The following is a 20,062-nucleotide window of genomic DNA, read 5'->3' on the forward strand; positions in this document are numbered from 1 at the left end:
ACAGAGTGAGACTCTGTCTCAAAAAAATAAAATAAAATAATAAAAAAAATTTTTTTTAAAAGAAAAAACCATCTATACCAATAACTCTCTCAAAAGTTCTATCTTCAGCCCAAACCTCTCTCATAGTGTCCAAATTTGTATAATATAATCTCTACTTCACATCTCAAATATATCGTATTCAAAAAAAAGCTCCTTGTCTTCCCCCCACTTAATGATGTCACACCCTGCAAGGCACTCCCCATCTCAGTTGATGCTAATTTCATCCTTAAACTTACTCAGGCCAAAATCTTGGAGCCAATACCTATAGCTAAAACCTATAGCCAATCTGACAGGAAATTATTTTGGCTCCACATATAAAATATAACCAGAATCCAACCACTTCTCACAATATCCAACCTATGACAAGGATCATCATCTCTCTCACCTGAATTACTATGCTAGCCCTCTAACTTGATCTCCCTGCTACACTTGCTTCCTATGGTCTCTTCTCAACATAATGTGTCCAGAGAAAAATAATTTTCAATCATAAAAAACTCAAAACCCAGGCATGGTGGCTCACACTTGCAGTCCCAGCTACTTGTGATGCTGAGGCAGGAGGACTGCTTGAACGCGGGAGTTCAACACTGCAGTTAGCTATGATCACACCACTTGCATTCCAGCCTAGGATAACACACCTAGACCCTATCTCTACAATTTAGAGGTGTGTGTGTGTGTGTGTGTCTAAAACTCAGATATGTCACCCTGTTCTCAAAACCTTCCACTGACTCAAAGAGTAGAAAGAAGCCGAAGTCTTTAAAACGTCCAATAAACAAACAATGGTTAGGTTAAGGGACCTAACCACTGGTACTCTTCCGGCTTCCTCTTATACTCTTCTTCCCCTACTCAGTTCTCTCTGGCCACAGTGGCCTCCTTGTTGCTTCTCAGATACACTCTCACCTTAATGCCTCTGCACCAAACTGATACCTTAGTCTGGAATGCCCTTCTTGTGGACAGCAATATGGCTAACGACCTCTCTTTAAGTCTTTACTCAAACATCACCTTCTCAGTGAAGACACTCTGACTATCCTATGCAAAACTGTAATCCCCACACCCCTGCCCCATGCATTTTTCCACATCATATAAACTAACACGCATCATACTTATATTTTTATTGTCTCCTCATATTAGGATGTAAGTTACATAACAAACAAGTAATTGTTTACTCTGCACCAATTTATTATACATACTTCATGTCCCATAGTAAGAACTCACTAAACATTTGTTCAATGAATAAGATATAAATTGAAGCTTAGGATTTTGTAACCTGTATTTTCACTCTACCAAAAAAACACGAAAATCTACTGAAATACTGCTAGTCATATACAACGAGTACATGAGAATACACAATAAGTGATTTAGCCTTAGTAGTGTATACTACACAAAGCTGTAAACAGCCTTCCAATAAACCTCTAGCACTATAATGTGTATACAGAGTTTGGGTCACAATGTCATTATTTATAGGCCATTTTTAAATACTGTAACACAAAGCTATAGTCACTTTCCAACAAGTTCATCACAAAAATATTTATTTAGAGAGTTAATTATTTTAAGATCATTAAAGTTGAGATTCCAAGATATTCATTCACTGTAAGGGATTTGTAGCGCTGGATCATTCTATTTGTATACGTGTTGTCTAATATTGGCTCTTTACATGCCAGGGACTCAGATAGTTTTAACGATTAACTTCATATCCAGGCCAAAACCTTAAAAAAACACTGCAAAAGGCTGGGCGCGGTAGCTCACGCCTGTAATCCCAGCACTTCGGGAGGCCAAGGCGGGTGGATCACCTGAGGTCGGGAGTTGGAGACCAGCCTGACCAACATGGAGAAACCCCATCTCTGCTAAAAAAAAAAAAATACAAAATTAGCCAGGCATGGCGGCGCCTGCCTGTAATCCCAGCTACTTGGGAGGCTGAGGCAGAAGAATTGCTTGAACCCGGGAAGCAGAGGTTGCGGTGGGCCAAGATCATGCCATTGCACTCCAGCCTGGGCAACAAGAGCGAAACTCCGTCTAAAAAAAAAAAACAAAAAACAAACCAAAAAAAAAAAAAAAAAAAAACAAAACCACACCAAAGCTGGGCGCGGTGGCTCACGCCTGTAATCCCAGCACTTTGGGAGGCTGAGGCGGGTGGATCACAAGGTCAGGAGATCGAGACCATCCTGGCTAACATGGTGAAACCCCATCTCTACTAAAAATACAAAAAAGTAGCTAGGCGTGGTGGTGGGCGCCTGTAGTCCCAGCTGCTCGGGAGGCTGAGGCAGGAGAATGGCATGAACCTGGGAGGCTGAGGTTGCAGTGAGCCGAGATCGTGCCACTGCAGCCTGGGCGACAGAGCAAGACTCCGTCTCAAAACAAAAACAAAAACAAACAAACAAAAAAAACAAAAAACAAACCAAAAAAACACACCAAAAATGGCTACCATTTCAACAAATCTCCCAATCTTCATTATTAAAAATACATATTGCTGGGCGTGGTGGCTCCCACCTGTAATCCCAGCACTTTGGGAGGCTGAGGCGGGTGGATCACCTGAGGTCAGGAGTTCAAGACCAGCCTGGCCAACATGATGAAACCCTACCTCTACTAAAAATACAAAAATTGGCCGGCTGTGGTGGTGCACACCTGTAATCCCAGCTACTCAGGAGGCTGAGGCAGGAGAATCACTTGAACCCAGGAGGCGGAGGCTGAAGTGAGCTAAGATCACGCCACCACTGCACTCCAGCCTAGGCGACAGAGCAAGACTCTGTCTCAAAATAAAATAAAATAAAAACACATAAATACATCCCTCCAAAACTCCAGAGGACTTGTCATTATCATGCCACTGATATTTCAACATGGGAAACAACTATAATTCTAAGGAAAAAGAAGCAATCATACAATAAAAATGCTAAATCCTTTCCAAGCAATAAATTACCTCTTTATTTTCCTTTTGAGACAGGGTCTCTGTCACCCAGGCTGGAGGGCAGTGGCACAATCACGGCTTACCGCAGCCTCCCTGGCTCAGGTGATCCTCCTACCTCAGCTTCCTGAGTAGCTAGGACTACAAGCGCCCGCCACCACACGGCTAATTTTTGTAGTTTTTGTAGAGATGGGGTTTTGCCATGTTTCCCAGGCCGGTCTCAAGCTCTGGGGCTCAGCGATCCCTCTGCCTAGGCTTTCCAAAGTGCTAGGATTACAGGCATGAGCCACGGTACCCAGCCAAATTACCTTGTTTCCTTAGTCTTCTCACAGCACTTCTCAATTAAACGATGTACAGTGCAAATGAAAGCTCACTAACATTTGACAATAATATACAAGTCAACTGTTACCTGAACAATGATATCAAAAAATTTACCAACAATATGGTTATGATAATATAAAGTAGCCAAGCATGGTGGTTCACACCTGTAATCCTAGCACTTTGGGAGGCCAATGCAGGAAGATCACTTGAACTCAAGAGTTCAAGACCAGACTGAGCAACATAGTGAGACAGTGTCTCTATAATTAAAATATAAGAAATAAAAAGTAAAATAATAGCTGGGTGAGGTGGCACGCACTGGTAGTCCCTGCTACTCAGGAAGCTCAGGTAAAAAGATCGCCTGAGCCCAGGAGTCTGAGGCCAGCCTGGGCAATACAGAGACCCCGTCCCTTAAAAAACAAAAAATAAGTAAAACAGCAACTGAGGAGAACAAAGATTGTACAAGGCCATTCTCAGTACTTTTCCTAATACTAAAATACTATAAATCACCCAAAAATAAATGAGTGTAAAGATTATCTTCAGGCCAGGCGCACCGGCTCACGCCTGTAATCCCAGCACTTTAGGAGGCCGAGACGGGAGGATCACCTGAGGTCAGGAGTTCAAGGTCAGCCTGGCCAACATGGCAAAACCCTGTCTCTACTAAATATACAAAAACTAGCCAGGCGTGGTGGCAGGCACCTGTAATCCCAGCTACTAGGGAGGCTGAGGCAGGGAGAATCGCTTGAACATAGGAGACGGAGGTTGCAGTGAGCTGAGATCAAACCACTGCACTCTAGCCTGGGCAACAGAGCAAGACATCGTCTCAAAAAAAAGAAAAAAAAAGATTATCTTCATACATGCAATATGACACCCACCCAATATGCTTAATGTCCAATTAAAATATAGTTTTGCCATACATAACTACCTACTGCAGAGCTGGGGGGAAAAAGGATTATAAAATGGCATTTGCATTTGCACTAGAGAACACTATACAATATTACTAATTGTCTATTGAACATTCAATCTAAACAGAACCAAGAGCAGCTGTGGTATATAGTTTGTTAAATGTCAACAAAAGTATACTCATGACACTAAGTCACTAAGTGAAAAGCTGCAGAACTCTTGAATAGCATGATCCCAAATAAGGTCTCGATCAACAGCAGTTACATAGGAGCTTTCACTTAAAATCCCACTAAAAAAGTCCAGAAATCTACACACCTTCAAAAGTATAACATATGGATAGTATTATTTACCGTAGCAGTATTTGTCAGAGCATGAAAGATGGCTGGCCAGAACTAGGTGATTGGTGAATAAACATCCTGGACCGTGTATATAGTCATCTGTCTTTTGTTTAAGCACTTGTATATATACTACCTTTTGTTTGTATATATGCACACATACATATAGTTGCTTTTTTGTGAAAATACTCACAATAAACTACAAGCCAATGAAAATGGCTATCTAGGCTGGGCAAGGTGGCCACGGCTGTAATCCCAGCACTTCAGGAGGCCAAGGCAGGCATTCACCTGAGGTCAGAAGTTCGAGACCAGCCTGGCCAACACGGAGAAACCCCATCACTACTAAAAATACAAAATTAGCTGGACGTGGTGGCACATGCTTGTAACCCCAGCTACTTAGGAGGCTGAGGCAGAAAAATCGCTTGAATCCAGGAGGCGGAGGGTTGCAGTGAGCGGAGATCATGCTATTGTACTCCAGCCTGGGCAACAAGAGCAAAACTCCGTCTCAAAAAAAAAAAAAAAAAGAAAGAAAGAAAAGGGCTATCTAAATGGGTGAGAAAAAAGGAGAAGAGATAGAAGTCAGAACAAAAATTCACTGATTACATCTTTTATTTTTGGTTTTGATTTCTGAGCCATGTAAATATATTGCATGATTGAAAATTTTAAGAAAAGGCCAGGCGCGGTTGACTCACGCCTGTAATCCCAGCACTTTGGGAGGGTGAGGCGGGCAGATCACCTGAGGCCAGGAGTTTGAGACCAGCTTGGCCAACATAGTGAAACCCTGTCTCTACTAAAAAATACAGAAAAAATTAGCCAGGTGTGGTAGCTGGTACCTGTAGTCCCACCTACTCAGGAGGATAAGGCATGATAATTGCTTGAAGTCAGGCCGCGGAGGCTGCAACGAGCCGAGATTATGCCATTTCACTCCAGCCAGGATGACAGAGCTAGACTCTTGTCTCAATTAAAAAAAAAAGAAAGAAAGAAAAAGAACATTCTAAGAAAAATAAACTAAAACACAAACAAACCTGAATGTCCAATTTGTATTACAAAACACAGTGAAACCAGGCCAGGCACGGTGGCTCACAATGTAATCCCAGTACTATGGGAGACCAAAGCAGGCATATAACTTGAGGTCATGAGTTCGAGACCACCCTGGCCAACATAGTGAAACCCTGCCTCTACTAAAAATACAAAAAATTAGCCAGGCATAGTGGCACATGCCTGTAATACCAGCTACTCGGGAGGCTGAGGCAGGAGAATTGTTGAGCCTGGGAGGCTGAGGCTGCAGTGAGCTGAGATCACGTCACTGCACTCCAGCCTGGATGACATAGTGAGACTCTGTCTCAAAAAAAAAAAAAAAAAAAAAAAGAACTAAAAGTAGAACTATCATTTGATCCAGCAATCCTACCTACTGGGTATCTGTCCAGAGGAAAGGAAATTATTATACAAAAAAGATACTTGCACACACGTTTACAGCAGCACAATTCGCAATTGCAAAACATGGAACCAATCCAAATGCCCATCCATCAACAAGTGGATAAACAAACTGTGGTATATATATACACAACGGAATAGTACTCACCCATAAAAAGGAATGAATTAATGGCATTTGCAGCGACCTGGATGAGACTGGAGACTATTATTCTAAGCAAAGTCACTCAGGAATGGAAAACCAAACATCATATGTTCTCATTCATAAGTGGGAGCTAAGCTATGAGGATGCAAAGGCATAAGAATGACACAATAGACCTTGGGGATTCAGGGGGAAAGTGTGGGAAGGGGATGAGGAATAAAAGACTACAAAGTGGGTACAGTGTATACTGCTCAGGTGATGGGTTCACCAAATTCTCACAGATCACCACTAAAGAACTTACTCGCCGGGTATGGTGGCTCATGCCTGTAATCCCAGCACTTGGGGAGGTCGAGGTGGGTGGATCACGAGGTCAGGAGTTCGAGACCAGCCTGACCAACATGGTGAAACTCCACCTCTACTAAAAATACAAAAATTAGCCGGGTGTGGTGGCACGTACCTATAATCCCAGCTACTTGGGAGGCTGAGGCAGGAGAATCGCTTCAACCTGGGAGGTGGAGGGTGCAGTAAGCCAAGATCTTGCCACTGCACTCCAGCCTAGGTGACAGAGGGAGACTCTGTCTCAAAAAAAACAAAACAACAAAATACAAACAAACAAAAAAACAAAACTTACTCATGTAACCCATACCACCTGTCCCCCAATAACCTATAGAAATAATAACCTATAGAAATAAAAATTTTGGAGGGGTGGGAGAGACAGTTTCGAGCTTGTCGCCCAGGCTGGAGTGCAATGGCATGATCATGGCTCATGCAGCCTTGATCTCTTAGGCTCAAGTGATCCTTCCGCCTTAGCCTCCCAAGTAGCTGGGACTACAGACACATGCCACCATGCCTGGCTACTTATTTTATTTTTTGTAGACACTGGGTCTCACTTTGTTGCCCAAGCTGGTCTGGAACCCCTGAGCTCAAGTAATCCTCCTACCTCAGCCACCCAAGGTGTTGGGATTATAGCCATGAACTATTTGGCCAGAGAACATTTTTAATTGGAAAATTTTACTATTCCCATTCCTTCTTTTATCATGAAGGAATACCCTTCTGGGATCACTTAGGGTGATATATATATATATATATATCTCTCTCTCTCATATTATATATAATACATTAACACATTATATATAATAATACATTTACATGTTACTAATAAACATATACATTATTATCTACTAAAGTTGGCATTCCTATCAACTCAAACATTTGAGCCCTAACTATATACCATGTACTCACTTTAGGTATTATAGAAAACACAAAAGGAAACATTGACCAAGAGGCTTAATGTAATAAATACAGACTTTACTATAACGCTATGCAACTAAGGCAGCTGTGTATAAGAACTGGAAAGGGGAGAAAGGGCCATTTAAAATGCTGATTCCTGGCTGGGCAACGCAGCTCACGCCTATAATCCAACACTTCAGGAGGCCGAGGCAGGTGAAATCACTTGAAGCCAGGAGTTCAAGACCAGCCTTGCCAACATGGCAAAACCCCATCTCTACTAAAAATAAAAAAAAATAGCCAGGCATGGTGGTAGACACCTGTAATCCCAGCTACTCAGAGAATCGCTTAAACGCAGGAGGTGGAGGGTTGCAGTGAGCTGAGATCGCACCAATGCACGCCAGCCTGGGCGACAGAGCAAGACTCTGCCTCAATAAAGAAATAAATAGGCCAGACGCGGTAGCTCATGCCTGTATCCCAGCACTTGGGGAGGCCGAAGCAGGTGGATCACTTGAGGTCGGGAAATCGAGATCATCCTCACTAACATGGTGAAATTCCATCTCTACTAAAAATACAAAAAATTAAAAGGCAGGGCGCGGTGGCTAACACCTGTAATCCCAGCACTTTGGGAGGCCGAGAAGGGCGGATCATGAGGTCAGGAGATCAAAACCATCCTGGCTAACACGGTGAAACCCTGTCTCTACAAAAATAGAAAAAAATTACCCGGGCGTGGTGGCAGGCGCCTGCAGTCCCAGCTATTTGGGAGGCTGAGGCAGGAGAATGGCGTGAACCCGGGAAGTGGAGCTTGCAGTGAGCCGAGATCGCACAACTGCACTCCAGCCTGGGCGACAGAGTGAGACTCCGTCTCAAAAAAACATAAAACAAACAAAACAAAACAAAAAATACAAAAAAATCAGCCGGGCATGGTGGCAGGCACCCGTAGCCCCAGGTACTTGGGAGGCTGAGGCAGGAGAATCGCTTAAACCCAGGAGGCAGAGGTTGCAGTGAGCACACCACTGCGCTCCAGCCTGGGTGACAGAGCTAGACTTGGTCTCTAAATAAATAAATTTTTAAAATGCTGATTCCTAAGCACCACCCAAGACCAAGAGAGTCAACACTGCTAGAGAAAAGGAGTACGGGCTGTCTATTTTAAACTTCCCAGTCAGGCTGAGCGCGGTGGCTCACGCCTGTAATCCTACCACTTTGGGAGGCCGAGGCGGATGGACTGCCTGAGCTCAGGAGTTCGAGACGCACCTGGGCAATACGGTGAAACCATGTCTCTGCTAAAATACAAAAAATTAGCCGGCCGTGACAGTGTGCACTTGTAGTCCCAGCTACTTGGGAGGCTGAGGCAGGGGAATTGCTTGAACCCGGGAGGCAGAAGTTACAGTGAGCCGAGATCACGCCACTGTACTCCAGCCTGAGCAACAGAGCGAGACTCCATCTTCAAAAAATAAATAAATAAAATAAATAAACTCCCTAGTCAATTCCTGAGAACCACTGACCTAAGGAGCAGTGTCAGGTTCTTCCTTGCTAACAGGTATTAGAAATATTTAAGAAGCCAGGCGTGGTGGCTCACGCCTGTAATCCCAGCACTTTCGGAGGCCGAGGAAGGAGGATCACCTAAGGTCAGAAGTTCGAGACCAGCCTGGCCAACATGGTGAAACCTCGTCTCTACTAAAAATACAAAAATTAGCTGGGTGTGGTGGCAGGCATCTGCAGTCCCAGCTACTCAGGAGGCTGAGGCAGGAGAATGGCATGAACCTACCAAGCAGAGCTTGCAGTGAGCCGAGATCACGCCACTGCACTCCAGCCTGGAAGACAGAACGAGACTCCGTCTCAAAAAAAAAAAAAAAAAAAGAAATATTTAAGAAAAGGATACTGTACTTTGATGCAATCTCTTCTTTGAGGACAAGGAATGCCCCTCACACCTACTCCTTTTTCTCCCCTTAACTCCTTCCAACTGGACCAAAGACATCTGTTTGCTCGTTTGTTTTTTCCTTTAACAGAGGGGGTCTTGCTCTGTTATCCAGGCTGGAGTCTAGTGGTGTGACCACACCTTGCTGCCAACCTCAAACACTCCTGGACTCAAGTGATCCTCCCACCTGAGCCTCCCAAGTAGCTGGACCTACAAGAATGTGCCACATGCCAGGCTGCAAAGACATCGATCTAAAGGCAGTTTGGTTTCCCACAGCACTGATGCCAACAACATTCTACCACCTACCTTGCTCTACATTTAAATATCAGGCACCTTAAGAAGACAAGTAGGCAAGACCCAAGGCTATCAGTTTATTGAACTGCCAACTTCCAATACTAAAAAAATACTAAATACAGAATACTTACACCAACTGATAACCAAGTTTGACCTTGAAAATTATTTACTTCCCAAGTAGCATTCTGACCTAAAAGAGGTCAATCTGAGCCTTGTCTTTTTTTCACTCTCTTTCTGCAATTATGAAAATATTCTACATCAGACTGGTGCCGTGGCTCACACCTGTAATCCCAGCACTTTGGGAGGCCAAGGTGTGTGGATCACCTGAGGTCAGGAGTTCAAGACCAGCCTGGTCAATATGGCGAAACCCCATCTCTACTAAGAGTACAAAAATTGGCCAGGCATGGTGGCATGCACCTCTAATCCCAGCTACTCAGGAGGCTGAGGCAGGAGAATAGCTTGAACCCAGGAGGTGGAGGTTGCAGTGAGCCGAGATCCTGCCACTGCACTCCAGCCTGGGCGACAAGAGCAAAACTTCTATGGAAGGCTGATTATACACTTACTAATATTAACTACTTCTCCAAGAGGCAAAGATTCTAGATTTATGGGGCAGTTTCAAAAGGTTGGTTCACTTATTAAAATCTTAGTTATAACTATTGTGTACAAATAGAATAACTTAAGCAAGTATAATAAACACTAAGTAGAATTGGTCTAAGCACTTTACATGTTTATTTAATCCTCACAACTCAAGGGTGATATTATTACCCCAACTTTACAGATAAGGAATAGTTTAACTTTCAGATAGCAAGTGGCATAATTTTGAAGGTATTGAGCAGTAGAGGTTTTTTGTTTGTTTGTTTTTCAGACTTGCTCTGTCACCTAGGCTGGAGTGCAGTGGCATGACCTTGGCTCACTGCAACCTCCCCCTCCCAGGTTCAAGCGATTCTCCTGCCTCGGGATCCTAAGTAGCTGGGATTACAGGCGTGCGCCAACACGCCCGGCTAATTTTTTTTTATTTTTAGTAGAGATGGGGTTTCACCATGTTGGCCAGGATGGTCTTGAACTCCTGACCTCGTGATGTGCCCACCTCAGGCTCCCAAAGTGCTGGGATTACAGGCTTGAGCCAGCACGCCTGGCTTAGAGGTAAGTCTACAACAAGCAAAAATCCTTTCAAAATCGATTTGTACAAGTCTAAGTAATTGTTTTAATACCAATTCTCGGTATCAATAAGCATCTCCACTCTCACAGAAGAGTTTTAGGCCCCTAAACCATCTGCATTATACTTCTGCACTGAATACTTAGGAGTCACCTTTTAATTCATTACTTTTTCTCCAGGCAATGACCAATTCTTTAAAAACTATCAACTGAAAGCCTAAATATCCATTAAAAGGGCACTGATTAAGTAAATCATAAAATGGCATACTATGTAATTACTAAAAAAAGGGACCCATAAATAATAGAAATTATCTATTGAGGGGAAAAAAACAGTCACGTAACAGTGGTCTATTTAGATTATGTTCTTATATATACAAAGTATCTAATAAGACTAACTCTTTTGAAAAGTTACATAAAATAGTTGAGAAAGGAACTGAAGTTTTTTTTCAAAGTAGAAAATTGGTCGCCGCTGTGGCTCACGCCTGTAATCCCAGCACTTTGGGAGGCCGAGGAGGGCGGATCACGAGGTCAGGAGATAGGGACCATTCTGGCTAACATGGTGAAACCCCATCTCTACTAAAAATACAAAAAAAAATTAGCGGGGCGTGGTGGCAGGCACCTGTAGTCCCAGCTACTCAGGAGGCTGAGGCAGGAGAATGGCGTGAACCCGGGAGGCGGAGCTTGCAGTGAGCCGAGATCGCGCCACTGCACTCCAGCCTGGGCGACAGGGCGAGACACCATCTCAAAAAAAAAAAAAAGAAAGAAAGAAAATTAACTCTCAAAACCAAAAAATATTATGCCAGTAGCTTTGCATATTCCAAGACTCTATGCAAAATCCCAACCTATGGAAGCCACTCACCTCACTCACTGTAGAAAAGAGATAACAAAGATGGCCCGAGCCTGCTATCCTTAGAAAGGCTTGCATAATTGGCCCTTGGCTGGTCTCTGATAACTTTCAGAAGAGTTCTCACCATCCCAGGGCTACTAAGAGTGACTCACTCTGCATAAACTGCACAAACCAAATGTGGTTTATGATGAACACCAGCTTTCTATCTAGATGAATACCAGCTTTCTGTCTAGGAACCTAAAATTTTAATATGTGGTAGGCAGAGGGTGCCTACACGAACAGGCCCCACCAATAATAACGATAGGCACTGAGTTTCTAATAAAAGCTTCCCTGCTAGGCAACATTTCACATACATGTGCTGTCACAACTCCATGCTGGAGGAACTGTGTCCTGTGTGACTCCACTGGGAGAGGACACTTGGGAGCATAAGCCTGGTTTCCTCCTGGCTTCACCCCATTCACCAACTCCCCTTGCTGATTTTGCTTTGTATACTTTGCTATAGAAAAACACTTTTTATTGTATTTTATTTTTTTGAGACAGGTTCTCACTCTGTCGCCCAGGATGGAGTGCAGTGGCCTGAGCTGGGCTCACTGCAGCCTCTACCTCCCAGGCTCAAGCGATCCTCCTGCCTCAGCTTCCGGAGTAGCTGGGACCACACGCATATGCCACTACATCTAATTTTTTGTATTTTCACTAGAGACAGGGTTTCACTTTGTTGGCCAGGCTGGTCTTGGAACGCCTGGCCTCAACTGATCTGCCCACCACGGTCTCCTGAAGTGCTGGGATTACAGGCATCAGCCACAGCACTGGGCCTGTATCCTTTGCTATTTAAAAAAAAAAAAAAAAAATCATAGCCCTAGGCTCTTCTCCTAGTGAAATTACTGAACCTGCAGGTGGACTTGGGGACTGTCTCCAACACTCTCGCCCAGCAGAGATGAAATATCTTCTGGATGTAAGTGGGACCCAAATTGTGGATTTCCTGTCTAGCACATGAAGAATCCATTTCAGAATTTTGAATCTTATCACAAAGATGATCTGGCAAGATATTTTGATTGGTTTGGGTCTGTTTTAGTAAACAGGGAGATGCAGAGATGGGCTAAATGCTCACCAAACTGTTTCCTCTTCCTGGCTAAAGAATTAGAATACATTTCTCAGCTTCTCTTGCATTGGTTTGGCTGTAAGACTTAGTTCCTAACCCACAAAGTATACAGCAAATATGGTATGTGGCACTTTCAGACCTAGCTCATAAAACCTCACTCATGATTCTCTGTTTTTCACTATCTGCCTGACGAATAAACCCCCAAGACCTAGAGGAGGATGATGTCACGCGATGACAGATGAAGGCAGAGTTCTTGAATTATTGCACAAGATCCTCAATGAAACATCCTCAATGAAAATTATTTGAGGAAGAAATACATTTTTACTCTGTTAAGCCGCTGTTATCTTGAATTTGTTTTAGGCCTGTTTTGCCTAATAACAGACAAAACGATCAAACGAACATTTTTAGAAGTTACTGTTGATGATGGGAAATACCAAGAAAGGAAAGATAAGGTCACAGGAATGCCATGAACATGGAAGGAAAAGAGAAGCGAATGTACTCAAGAAACAGCAGGCCAGACATAGTAGCTCGCACCTCTAATCCCAGCACTTTGGGAGGCCAAGAAGGGAGGATGGCTTGGGGCCAGGAGCTCAAGACCAGCCCAGGCAACATAGAATAACCCCATCTCTACTTTTTTTTTTTTTTTTTTTTAATTAGCAAGGTGCAGTGGCAAATGCCTGTAGCCCTAGCTACTAGAGAGGCTGAAGGGAGGACTGTTTGAGCCCAAGTGAGCTATGATCGGGCCATCGTCCTCCAGCCTGGATGACAGGGCAAGACACTGTCTCTACCAAAAAAATAAAAAGTAAGAAATTGCAAGAACTCTTTTTGTTAGTTTTTTCAGATGGAGTCTCGCTTTGTCCCCTAGGCTGGAGTGCAGTGGCATGATCTCGGCTCACTGCAACCTCCGCCTCCTGGGTTCAAGCAATTCTCTGCCTCAGCCTTCTAAGTAGCTGGGATTATAGGCGCCTGCCACCACGCCCGGCTAATTTTTATATTTTTAGTGGAAACAGGGTTTCACCGTCTTGGCCAGGCTGGTCTTGAACTCCTGACCTCAGGTGATCCACCTGCCTAGGCCTCCCAAAGTGCTGGGATTACAGGCGTGAGCCACTGCACCTGGCCTACAAGGACTTTGTTTTTATTTTTTATTTTTAGTAGAGATGGGGTCTTGCTATATTGCCCAGGCTGGTCTCAAACTCCTGAGCTCAAGCAATCCTCCCACCTCAGCCTCCCAAAGTGCTGGGATTACAGGTGTGAGCCACAGCATCCAGCCGGTTTTTTCGTTTTTTGTTTTTAAAGGAAAACAAGATATAGTCAAAGTTTGCAAAATTCCTTCTGCCTTCACTACCCATCATAGTGCTTATTTTCCATAATCTTATTTCAGGTTGGTTTGCTTTCGTGATAATGACATGATTATTTTATATATTACTACTAGATTATTTGGCAGCATTTTTTTCAATAATACAGTGTATGCCAATTTTGGAGATTTTAAAGTATGGAAATTTTGTTTTAGAATCAGTGAAATACAGTATTTCTTTTCCCCCATGTAGTCTTCTGTTACATGTGCCATTGTAAAACTAAAATAATTTTAAGTGTCTTGTGATTTATACCAAGAATAAGTAAATCTAAAGTAAACAAAATAAACCTAATGAGAAATCTGAACCTCAAGAAGGCATCTATGGAAAAAAAAAAACTGAAGAACAGTAGTATCTCCAAAAGCATTTTGAAATGTTTAGGTGTCAGAAGAGTTACTGGCATTCAGTAAGAATTAAGGATGAAATTAAACATCTTGCAAGAGGCCAGGTGCAGGGCTCACGCCTGTAATCCCAGCATTTTGGGAGGCTGAGGCAGGAGGATCATTTGAACCTGGAGTTTGAGACCCACCTGGGGAACAGTGAGACCATCTCAACAAATAAATACATAAACAAGCAAGCAGGGCATGGTGGCATGCACCTGTAGCCCTGGCTACTTAGAAGGCTGAGGTAGGAGGATAACTTAAGCCTGAGAGGTTGAGGCTACAGTAAGCCATGATTATACCACTGCACTCCAACCTGGACAACAGAGCAAGACTGCCTCCAAAAAATTTTTTTAATTAAAAAATAATAATAACAAACCACATCTTACAAAGGGACAATACAGGCTGAGCATCCCAAATTTGAAAACCCAAAGTTCGAAAGACTCCAAAATCCAAAATGTTTTGAGCGCAAACATGACACTCAAAAGAATACTCATTGGCGCATATTGGTAAGTATGAGAATTTTCCAAAATCTGAAATGAGAAACATGTCTAGTCTCAAGCATTTAAGATAAGCAATATTCAACCTGTATCGCCAACAAAGAACTACCCTGCCCAAATGCCAATAGTGCCCTTGTTGAGAAAATGGCTGATATATCCACCTTCTGTAGGATGGGCCCTCAATGTAAACACCTCAAAATTAACTTTTGGCTGGTGCAGTGGCTCATGCCTGTAATCTCAGGACTTTGGGAGGCTGAGCCAGGAGGACCACTTGAAACCAGGAGCTCAAGACCAGCTTGGGCAACATAGCAAGACCCTGTCTCTATAACTACAACAATAAAAATTAGCTGGGTGTGGCATTGTGTGCCTATAGTCTTAGCTACTTGGCGGGCTGATGTGGGAGGATGGCTTGAGCCCAGGAGTCTGTGATTTTAATGAGCTATCACAGCACCACTGCACTAGACCCTGGGGGACAGAGCAAGACCCTGCCTCTATAAAATTAAAGAAAAAATTGACTTTCCACATTAACACAAAGCCAAGCACAGCTTAAATCCAGAAGATGGTAAGAAATGGTATGCAATTACATAAAGTGGCTAACACAAGTTATTAGAAAAACAGTTTATGCATAACTAGTTTGTGGTGGATTGTGTACTTGCACCTGCAATCCCAGCCAGCTACTCAGGAGGGTGAGGTGGGAAGACTGAGCCCAGGAGTTCAAGGCTGCATTGAGCTATGGTCGCACTACTTTGTCTCTAAAAAAAAAAAAAATTAATTAAAAAGTTTGGCCGGGCACAGCAGCTCATGCCTGTAATCCCAGTACTTTGGGAGGCTGAGGTGGATGGATCACGAGGTCAGGAGTTCGAGACCAGCCTGGCCAACAAGGTAAACCCCGTGTCTACTAAAGATACAAAAAATTAGCAGGACATGGTGGCACACACCTGTAATCCCAGCTACTTGGGAGGCTGAGGCAGGACAATCAGCTTGAAGCCAGGAGGCAGACGTTGCAGCGAGCTAAGATTGCACCATTGCACTCCAGGCTGGGCGACAGGGCGAGACTCCATCTCAAAGAAAAAAATTAGCAGGGCGTGGTGGTGCACACTCCAGCCTGGGCAACACAGAGAAACCATGTCTCAAAAAAAAAAAAAAAAAAAAAAAAAAGAGTTGACCCTTCTGTAGTTCATAAGCATGAGATATGGCAACCTCAAACCTTGTTACATCGGCACGTTACCTGTCTGACATGAAAAAAAGAGTTGACTTGCTTCTTATATACACATATTAATCAAGCAATTTATTTCACTCAATGCTACAGTGCCTTCAATAACTTGTAACATTTAATAGCCTTGTGTATGTGCCTTAAGTATTTTACAAGAATTAATCTAATCCAGGCCAGGCATGGTGGCTCCTGCCTGTAATCCCAGCACTTTGGGAGGCTAAGGTGGCAGGATTTTTTGAGGCTGGGAGTGCAAGGCCAGGCTGAGCAACATAGTGAGACCCCCATCACTATAAAAAAACTTTTTTTAATTAGCTGGACGTAGTGGTGCACACCTGTAGTCCCAGCCACTGACTGGGGAGACTGAGGTGGGAGGATGGCTTGAACTCAGGAGGTCAAGGCTGCAGTGAGCCATGATCGTGCCACTGCACTCCAGCCTGGGCAACAGAGACTCTGTCTCAAAAAACAAAATAACAGAGAGTAGCCTTCTTGAAGCTATTTTATTTTAAAAAGAACTACACCAAGAGAAAACTCTCAAATCTCAGAATTCAATTTACAATGCTAAAGAACTTGTTAAAACTCAAGTCCCTCCATCTTTAGGCAAGTCTCAGCAGAACTGCAAATTTATTATTACACTGACCATTAATTGTAAATGAGCATCTGTTGGTCACACTAGAGTTTTCCATTTTCTTTCTTTCTTTTTTTTTTTTTTTGAGACAGAGTCTCGCTCTGTCACCCAGGCTGAAGTGCAGTGGCGTAATCTCAGCTCTCTGCAACCTCCGCCTCTCGGGTTCAAGCAACTCTCCTGCCTCAGCCTCCCAAGTAGCTGGGACTAGCCGCCCACCACCACACCTGGCTAATTTTTGTATTTTTAGTAGGCACGGGGTTTCACCATATTGACCAGGCTGGTCTTGAACTCCTGACCTTGTGATCCGCCCGCCTCGGCCTCCCAAAGTGCTGGGATTACAGGCGTGAGCCACTGCGCCAAGCCGAGTTTTGCATTTTCATAGTGAGGAAATGAAAAATTCAAATCTTGTTTCTAGTCCTCCAAAAAACTGCTGGGAAAAAAACCTTATTTGCTTTGGTCACAACTAAGAAAACTCTATCCAAATAAAAGGCTGGGGGTAAAGATATTCAAGGAATTGCCAAGATATAAATAGTTTAACTCTGTAGATTACTAGAGATAGTCATGATATTCTAAAATCCAATGCACAAATGAAACTAAAATCCTGACCTACATAATGAACCACCAATGACAGATCTTTTCCTCTGAAATGTTACTTGCTCATTCAAGCAGTATCAAAAAAAGAAAAACCAAAGAGTATTGATCTCCAAGAATGCTATATTCTATCAATTTACCCAACTGTAATAAATGAAGCACTATTCAATTACAGTTCAACTGTATATATGCACTGGGGAAACAGAGACTCCTTACTCACTATGGGACAGAAAACTTAAAAGGCATTGTAGGGTGCACATAAGTGAAACTGGCCAAGGATGGCAAAAAATCAATTTTGCTTAAGGAAATCAGGGATTTATAGACAGTACATCTGAGTTTGGACTAGAATGATAAAGTTTTGGTAGAGATGACATTCCAGATGTAAAAAGACGAAGAGGCTGGGTGCGGTGGCTCACACCTGTAATCCCAACACTTTGGGAGGCTGAGGTGGGCAGATCACCTGAGGTCAGGGGTTCAGGACCAGTCTGGCCAACATGAGGAAACCCCGTCTCTACTAAAAATGCAAAAATTAGCCGCGCATGGTGTGGCAGGCGCCTGTAATCCCCGCTACTCGGTGGGGATAAGGCAGGAGAATTGCTTGAACCCGGAAGGAGGTGGTTGTATTGCAGTGACCAAGATCGCAACACTACATTCCAGCCTGGGTGACACAGCGAAGACTCTGCCTCATTAAAAAAAAAAAAAAGAGGACAAAGATATATTTGGGTACCACTGCTTAACAGTCTTTTGACTATAACACAACACAGTAGCACCACAGGGAAGGAGGAATCAACACTTATAACTCCAGATGAAGGTACTAGAATGACTTCTGAACAAAGAAAGCATATTTTCAAAGCAATGATTTAAGTGGCATTTTGGCAGAAATATAACAAATTAACTGCAGTCCTAGAATCTTTTACAATCAGAATATCCACATATTATTTGTAAAATAAACCCAAAAACCAATGATAAAGAAACGATAATGGAGAGTAGTTAGAAAGTTATGTCAAAAAAGACAAAAAGCCTGAAACTAGACAAAAGGATAACTTTCTTTTTTTTTTTTTTTGAGACAGTCTGTAACCCAGGTTGGAGCGCAATGATCACAGCCCACTGCAGCCTCGACCTCCCCAGGCTCAGGTGATCCTCCCACCTCAAGTTTTATATTTTTAGCAGAGATGGGGTTTCACCATGTTGCCCAGGGTGGTCTGAAACTCCTGGGCTTAAGTGATTTGTACACCTCTGCCTCCCAAAAGTGTTAGGATTGCAGGCATGAGCCACTGCGCTGGCCCAGCTAACTATTCTTTCTTTTTCTTTTTTTTTTTTCTTTTGAGACAGAGTTTTGCTCTTGTTGCCTAGGCTGGAGTGCAATGGCACGATCTCGGCTCACCACAACCTCCACCTCCCAGGATCCAGCGATTCTCCTGCCTCAGCCTCCCAAGTAGCTGGGATTACAGGCACGCGCCACCACGTCCAACTAATTTTGTATTTTTAGTGGAGACGGGGTTTCTCCATGTTGGTCAAGCTGGTCTCAAACTCCCGACCTCAGGTGATCTGCCTGCCTCAGCCTCCCAAAGTGCTAGGATTACAGGCATGCGCCACCACGCCTGGCAACTATTCTTGTTAGCAAAACCAGGCCTTATATTTCGTCCAAATCCACAGAATATACACCACCATGGCCGGGAGTGGTGGCTCACGCCTGTAATCCCAGCACTTTGGGAGGCCGAGGCGGGCAGATCACGAGGTCAGGAGATTAAGACCATCCTGACTAACATGGTGAAACCCCGTCTCTACTAAAAAATACAAAAAACAAATTAGCCAGGTGCCTGTAGTCCCAGCTATTCAGGAGGCTGAGGCAGGAGAATGGCGTGAACCCTGGAGGCGGAGCTTGCAGTGAGCTGAGATCGCACCACTGCACTCCAGCCTGGGCAACGGAAAGAGACTCCGTCTCAAAAAAAAAAAAAGAAGAAGATACACCACCAAGAGTGAATTCTAATTTAAACTAGAGACTTTGGATGATGATGATCTATCAGTCTAGGTTCATCAATTGTAACAAATGTACAGGCCGGGCTCGGCTCACGCCTGTAATCCCAGCACTTTGGGAGGCGGGGGGGTGGGTGGATCACGAGGTCAGGAGATCGAGACCATCCTGGCTAACACGGTGAAACCCCGTCTCTACTAAAAAAACTACAAAAAATTAGCCAGGTGTGGTGGTGGGCGCCTGTAGTCCCAGTTACTAGGGAGGCTGAGGCAGGAGAATGGCATGAACCTGGGAAGCGGAGCTTGCAGTGAGCCGAGGTGGCACCACTGCACTCCAGCCTGGGTGACAGAGCGAGACTCCATCTCAAAAATGTACCACTCAGGGCGGGGGGGGGGGCGTTGATAATGGGCAAGGCAAAGCATGTATTGGGGCAGGAGATAATACAGGAAACCTCTGTACTTTCTCATCAATTTTACTGTGATCCCAAAACTGCTCTAAAAAATAAAATCAATTAAGAAAAAAACCCAAAACCTAGAAGCTATAAATCTAAGGGAACAAATGTTTAATTATCTGACTCGGAAACTGCTGAGTTCTGAATATAAAGCTTCAGAATATTATAGGCTCACGCCTATAATCCCAACACTTTGGGAGGCTGAGGTGGGTGGATCACCTGAGGTCGGTGGATCACCTGAGGTCAGGAGTTTGAGACGAGCCTGGGGAACATGGTGAAACCTCGTCTCTACTAAAAATACAAAAATTAGCCAGATGTGGTGGTGGGCACCTATAATCCCACCTACTTGGGAGGCTGAGACAGGATCATCT

The 20,062-nt window shown here is 43.7% G+C and overlaps 1 protein-coding gene and 1 pseudogene across 12 annotated transcripts in view; one reads left to right on the forward strand and one right to left on the reverse strand.

Moving 5' to 3' along the window:
- CNOT1 (CCR4-NOT transcription complex subunit 1) overlaps nucleotides 1–20,062 on the reverse strand; it is a 110,406-nt gene that overhangs the window by 83,088 nt on the left and 7,256 nt on the right. The gene's annotated exons all lie outside the window — the stretch shown is intronic.
- On the forward strand, nucleotides 16,001–16,074 carry LOC129016432 (small nucleolar RNA U13; annotated as a pseudogene).

The sequence above is a fragment of the Pongo pygmaeus genome, chromosome 18, assembly GCF_028885625.2.
Source record: "Pongo pygmaeus isolate AG05252 chromosome 18, NHGRI_mPonPyg2-v2.0_pri, whole genome shotgun sequence".
In the NCBI taxonomy this organism is placed as follows: domain Eukaryota; kingdom Metazoa; phylum Chordata; class Mammalia; order Primates; family Hominidae; genus Pongo; species Pongo pygmaeus.